This window comes from Sciurus carolinensis, chromosome 8, assembly GCF_902686445.1.
Source record: "Sciurus carolinensis chromosome 8, mSciCar1.2, whole genome shotgun sequence".
In the NCBI taxonomy this organism is placed as follows: Eukaryota; Metazoa; Chordata; class Mammalia; order Rodentia; family Sciuridae; genus Sciurus; species Sciurus carolinensis.
Genome location: NC_062220.1, coordinates 114,758,224 through 114,765,212, shown reverse-complemented (window position 1 = coordinate 114,765,212; position 6,989 = coordinate 114,758,224). Strand labels below are relative to the sequence as shown.

The 6,989-nt window shown below is 46.6% G+C and overlaps 1 long non-coding RNA gene across 1 annotated transcript; it reads left to right on the top strand.

Annotated features, from left to right (window-relative positions):
• Positions 1–3,819: 3,819 nt before the first annotated feature.
• Positions 3,820–6,288, top strand: LOC124990982 (uncharacterized). The gene is made up of 3 exons (XR_007109853.1): positions 3,820–3,934; positions 4,089–4,165; positions 4,401–6,288. It is a non-coding gene; the product is annotated as an uncharacterized LOC124990982 (long non-coding RNA).
• The last annotated feature ends 701 nt before the right edge of the window (positions 6,289–6,989 follow it).

Sequence of the window (6,989 nt, the reverse complement as noted above, 5' to 3'; positions counted from 1 at the left end):
GGACCCAGAAGTGAATAGGACACCACCCTGCACCTCCAAAGATAAGAAATAGTACCTGTCAATTAAAATGCAAAAACAAGATAAATGTCCCTACCACAGGCAGCAAGTGTCTGGAAGTTTAGATAGGGCAAAATTTGCTTTTTGTTTTTGTTTCTGTTTTAGCAGTGCTGGGGATTAAACCCAGGAGCTAGGCAAGGGCTCTACCACCAAGCTATGTCCTTAGTCCCTGCACCGCATCCCCCACACCACCTTTTTTAAAAACAGCCTCTTACCAGAGGCTGACCTAGAACTTGTGACCTTTCTGCCTCCTGGATTACAGGCGTGTGCCACCACACATGGCTTGAGAATTTGATTTGGATTGAAGAATTCAAGAAGGCTTCATGGAGGGAGTGGTATTTAACTTGGGCCTTAAAATACGGGGTAGGAGGGGATATGGAAGGAAGACTCATTTGTTCCATGCCAGCACAGTGGCAAGAACTAAGTTTTCATGGTTGGTTGGAAGTACGACTACAACCAGAAAGGCAGAAATAAGAGTAGATAGGGACACTCAGATCCTTGACATGGCCTTGTTTAATAGCATTTGCCATACTGTACCATGAAGTCCTTGGGCACAGGGCCCTGTTTCATTGACCCAAGTCCCCATAAGCCCTGCAGTCCCTCCCCAGTGCCTTGTACACAGGGATTGTTAATAAATGTATGTTGAATACATGAATGCCAACATAGTGCCATGTGCTAGGCCTGGCAAGGGAGAGCTAAGCAAAGACCATTCATTTAACAGCTGGGGAAACTGAGGTCCAAAGAATGTCTGAAGTTGTTAATGGCATGACAGATATGGAGTGCCCAGTGCCTGGCACACAGAAGAAGGACAGTCATACCTTCCCCTTCCTGCCCGACTGGGGCTACCACAGAGCTAGCAGGGTACGGGCATCCCATCTCCAAGAGTCATGCCCTGGCTACGTCAAAACTCATGTCTCTGGGAAGGTAGAAAACAGAATGCCTATGATCTATCTCCTCACATAGAGGCAAGAAGGCAGAGGCAGGCTGCAGCAGACCGTTTAAAAGACACTAGGAAGGACTTTGCCCCTGGTGTGGCCTCTACCATAGAGAACTGCTGCAGGGCACAGAATGAAGATAAAGAATCCAGCCCTGTGTCTGGGAGGTCCCCAGTCCCACCTCTGCAAAGAGTTTTCAGGTAGTTAGAGTTTGCAGGCTTCTGACTTGGGGCAGGGCAGGGCTGCTTTTCTTACTGGATGTGTGACTAAGATCTTTATTTAAGACCCTTACAAGGGCAGGATGTTCTTTATTCAAAGAAAAACAGCAGAAACAGTCCCTTAGGTTGATCCACTGCTGTACAGTTTACAATGCACTTGCAAATCTAGCTTCTCACTCAAGTGAGATAAAAACCTAAGTGAAGAATTCTCCCTCCAATTTGACCCTCTCAGGTTCTGTGGCTGCCCAGTTTACCTTCTTCCACTGAGACTTACCTATGTCTGGCCCACTGTGAAAAAACTAGTTCATTTGATAATATTGATCCTAGATAAATAATCTGGTAAACTCCTTCAAATGAGAAGAGACTCTTTTAGTCTTTTACCCTCACCTTTTTTCCATTCCCCAATTCCTGCCCTACAATTCTCCCTATCTGGTAGAAAATTTGCTGCACTCCTGCTCAAGAACCTTCAGTGGCTCCCCAGTTCCTTCAGAAGTCCACCTAGCCCCACTGACTTGCATTCAAGGCCTACTCCCATCTCTTCCCAGCATCCCTTTCACACACTTTAATTTCAGGCAAAGAAACTCCCCTCCATCCCCCAAACATATGTCTGCCCTCCTTTGTCAGAGTTCTTGTTCTATCCTATTCCTCCTGCCTTGTCCTCCTCAGTCCTCAGGTCCCTAATCAAATGTTGCTTGCAGGAATTTCCTGAACTACCCAATGACCTCTGCCATCCAGAGGTCCCTCTCTCCTGACTTCGACCCAGACTCCTTTATATTGTGGTGGAGAAGACAGCCTGGCCCAACAGGAAGAACCTGGCGCCCTGGGTCAGGCAGGCTGGAGGTGAGAAACTTCTGTAATGGAGTGTGTGGTTCAGAATATACCTTGCTGGGACTGTGGTGAGAGAAACATGGGAAAGTGTGAACAACTGAAAAGAGGCTGTTGGAGTACAGAGATCTAGGAGGAGCGTGGGGGTTAGAGTCCAAGTTTTGGAAGTTAGCAGCCTGAGGTTTCGCTTCTTTGGGGAGGCAACTCCTGGCACTGGGAAGAGCAACCATGTCCCTGAAATTAATGTTCTGCAGTGACTGTTCAGAAACCAGCATGTGCGCAGGTCCCTTTGAGGCTGCTTGTCTGTGCCCCCTGGGCCTTTGGGGCCTCCTCTCTAAAAGGAGGGCATTGGCTTCAAGATCAGAGCCCCCTCCCCCATGCCCTGACCTCAGATCGGGTGATGCCAGTGGGAGAGGGGGTGGCACACAGATTGGCACAGTGATTTGAGAATGAGAAAGAACGGTCTTTTTAAACTCTTCAACAAATATTTGTGGAACACTCTACTTCCACGGGGCCAGAACAGGGGAACTTTCTGGAAAGCTCTTGTGCTCTCAGGGCAGCCAGGCAGAATAGCCCAGACTCAATTGGAGCCTCCTCCCCTCCTCCCAGCCCTGCCATGTGGAGCTGTAGCTGCCTCAGGTCACCTGCCTTCTCTACGTGCCTGTAACTTGGGGAGAAAACTCATCCTAACTTCTCTCCCCCAGGGGTGACTATGAGAAAGAATTCCAAGTGACATAATGGCTGGAAAAGTGGTAGATACTTGAGGGGAGGGAATTTTTATTACTCTCATGGGTTGTTTATTGAGGCACAAGAGAGTGAGAAACTGAGCCTTTACCACTCCTCCCTGGGAGCTCCACTTCCTTCTCACTTCCGCAGTCCACCCAGGATTTGTGAAAACACAAATCCTCTCCCAGCCTTGCTTCCCACACCCGAACCCCTGATTAAGTCCCTTACCTTCCTGGGTATCATTGCCTAATCCCTAAGCTCTTTCTCACCAGCCTCCAGTTGTCTCAGAGAGTCAAATCCCTTCAGAATAAGGTGGCCCAGTTAGCTGTGAACAGAAAGGCTGGGGGCAGGGAGCTGGGACCTCAGGACTCCACACCCTGCCCAGAGGACAGGAGAGTGGGAAGGGTGTTGGAGACCCCACTCTAGCACTGGCACTAACTGGCAGGAGCCTGGAGACTCCCCATGCAGAGAGTGGGCTACCATTTCTACTTTTACCCCCTGCATCTAAGATGGAGTTCAGATTCCATCAGCAGGTTTGTTCTTTCCACACCAGAGACTTTGAGAAGCAGAATGGCATGAGGGTGAACCTGATGACTCTGGAGCCAGATGACCTTGGTCCAAGTCCTGTTTCTGTCACCTCAAAAAGTTACCTGAACTCAGTGCCTCAGTTTTCTACCCACAAAATGACTGGGATGAGATCGAATGAGATTATTTACAGAAAGGAGCTGGAATCTAGGAATGTATTGGCTGTTTTCTACGTGAACTTCCCGTTTCTTCCTCCAGAAATTCTAGCCATTCAGACATCAACCCACATACCACCTCTCAGAGAGGACTTCTTGCTCTTGGAACTGAACTGAGGTAGCCCCTAGCTCCCAACTCCTCTCTAGAGCTGTTTTATCTCCTTCCAATGGCACTTAGCATGGCCTAAAATGATCTTGCGGTGTATGTGTTTAAGGTTCACTCTCTGTTCTCAAGGGCAGGAGCCACTGCCAATCATGGTCACTGCTCTCTGCCCTGTGCCTGGAACCTAACAAGTCATTTGTAGGCATGACTGGACACTCACCCAGAGGGCTGGGCCCAGGGAGGGAGCAGGTGCCCCCTCTTGTCCCTCTCTTCTCTTGCTGTCACCACAGTTGGCTGCTGCCACTCTGCATTTACCCTGTGTGATCAAGGGTGAGTTACTAACGCTCTCTGGGCATCAGGATGAGTAGAGGGAGGTAGTACTGGAACTAGGCAATCAAAGAACAATCACAACTGAGCTACATCCCCAGCCCTTCTTCTTCTTCTTTTTTTTTTTTTTTTTTTTTTTTTTTTTTTTTTGAGACAGGGTCTTGCTAAGTTGTTGAGGCTAGCTTTGAACCTGTGATCTTCCTGCCTCAGCTTCCCAAGCCACTGGGATTACAGGTATGAACCACTATCCGGTATCATCTAAGATCTTCTAAGACAATCTGTTGCCACTGGGCCTGAAGCTACCATGGGTGGTGTGATTCTGTGAGTCAGGCACTTTCTTCCTCAAAGACCCTTTTTGTACAAAATAGAGCCCAACCCTGGGTTCCCGTGTGGCCCCATTCTCCAGGGACCAGTCTGCCACCTGGTGGTAGCTTGGTGACATTGGCCTTCTTTGTGGTCTCTGGAACAGACAATTACTCCAGAAGTGGATATGCCTTCCCTGTCCTTGGGTCTTCTGCCAGCACCACCATTCCTGGACTCATGGCAAACCTTTTCGTGGCAATCTGGACAGCCTGGTGTCTGACTGACTAACTCATTTCCAGCAAAGGAAGAGCAGAAGTGGTCCCATGTTCATGGAATTCATTGGCCTTACTGTGTATCCTATTTCTCTAAAACTTTCCACCACCCCATCCCAACCACCATTGGGAAACACATTCCATGCCTTGTCCTTTCATTAACAGCTTTAGGGCTTAAGAAGAGACATAGGAATTGGGGTCCCCTCCACATAGGTCACAACCTAGGGCCAGGAAACTTTGTATTCCAAGAAACAAGCTATTTGGAATCACAGAATGTCTGATGAAAAGTCCTTCCAAATCCTTTTGTCCAAGTTCTTATGTTATAGCTGGGGACACAGACCAATAGGGAGGTGGCTTGCCTGGAGCCACATGGTAAAAGAGTGACTATCCTCTCCTCATTCACTCTACATCTTGTCCCAGAAGTCAAGCAGGTTGGGATCTGTGGGTTTAACTCCTCTGAGGGGGCCCAAAGAGCTGAGCATCCTGTCTGTCCATTCCTGGTAGTGGGGTGAACTAACTCCTAGTTCCCCTCGCTTGCTCCTCTCTGGCAGGGCCTCCAGGTCCCTCATGTTCTTGCAGTCAATTTCTGATCCTTGTTCCCTCGTTGCCTCCCTTCTTGGGCTTACGCTCTCCTCACCCCATCCTACTCCATGTTTCACAGCTCCTTCACATGCCCACAAATCCCACTGCACAGCATCAGGGCCCTGGCTGGGCTGGGCTACACCCACCCACATTGAGAGGACATCCTTAAGTTCTTGTTCTCCAGGATAACCAAGGGCTTTCTCATGGGAAGACAGTTCATAGGGTACCTCTGGTTTGCAAGGAGTGGCAGCTCCTACTGACAAAAGCCTAGGATGTGGGTATTAGTAAGTATGTAGAAATGTTTCCTAGGAAGGAACAATTGTGAGCAAGGATCTGTGTCTGGTTGGGATATATGCTGGGGGGAGGGTTATCAGGAACCCCTGGGTGGAACAGGGGCAAGGAGAAAGTAGTGGGAAAAAGGATAGGCATATCATGGAGCCAACAACCTGACTGATGACAGGTGTGTAGCACTGTCATTGGGGCTGAGAAACGGGCTGGGATGTTCATAGAATGGGAGAAGTAAGACTCTCCAAAGGTAGCAAAGAACCTCTAGAGTACACATTTGCAACTTATTATTTTTCTTAGGTATTGGGGGTTCAACCTGGAGGCACTTTACCACTAAGCCACATCCCCAGCCATTTTCAAAATTTGTTTTATTTTGAGACAGGGTCTCGCTAAGTCTCCAGGCTGGCCTTGAACTTGGGATCCTCCTGCTTCAGGTCCCATGTAGCTGGGATTATAAGTGTGTGCCACAACACCAGGCTTATTGCCTTTATTTTCTTCATAGTTTTATTCCATTTGACCATATCCCTAAATAATATAGTCAATCCTGCATGTTGGGTCTTATTTCATGTGGTAAAATTCACAGAGCATAAAACTAACCATTTTAAAGTGAAAATTTTAATGGCATTTAACACATTAATAATGTTGTGCAACCATCACCTCTATCTAGTTCCAAACATTTTCATCACCTTGAAGGGAAACTCTGTATCCCTTAAGCAATCACTCATCATTTCCCCCCAGCTTTCCAACCACCAGTCTGCTGTCTCTATGAATTTGCCTATTCTGGACATTTCATATAAATGGAATTATAAAATATGTGATCCTCTATATCTGGCTTCTTAGTATAATGTTTTCTTTTTCCTTTTTCTTTTTGATACCAGGAATTGAACCCAGAGGCACTTAACCACTGAGCCACATCCTCCAGCCCATTTTAGTTTTTATTTAGAGACAGGGTCTCACTGAATTGCTTAGGGCCTTACTAAGTTGCCAAGGCTGGCTTTGAATGTGTGATTCTCCTGCCTGAGCCTCCTGAGCCACTGGGATTATAGATGTATATCACTGCACCCAGCCTTAGTATAATATTTTCAAAGTTCATCTATGCTGCAGCATATATCAGTACTTTATTCCTCTTTATGGCTCAGTGTTATTCCGTTTGTATGTAAATCCTGAATTGTTTATCCATTATTGTTTATGGACAATTGGGTTGTTTCTTCCTTTTGGGTATTGTGTATCCCTACTGTAAATAGGTGGATACAAGTATTTGAGTCCCTGATTTTAATTCTTTTGGGTGCATACCTAGAAGTGAAATTGCTGGCTTATGTCAATTCTATGTTTAACTTTGTGAGAAACTGTCAGCAATGGACAAGTTTCAGATTTCCCTACGTTTTCATTAACCCATATGATTTTCCATTTTGGGGGAATTGTCATACTGTTCTTCACATTTAAATTACACCAGTTTACATTCTTACTGTTGATCCATTGTGAATTAATTTTTGTATATGGTGTTAGTAAGGGTTCAGCTATATACTTTGCATGTAAATATTCAGAGCCATTTGTTGAAGAAACTGTTCTTTCTCTCATTGAGGTATTGGCACCTTGTCAAAAATCAATTCCATGGG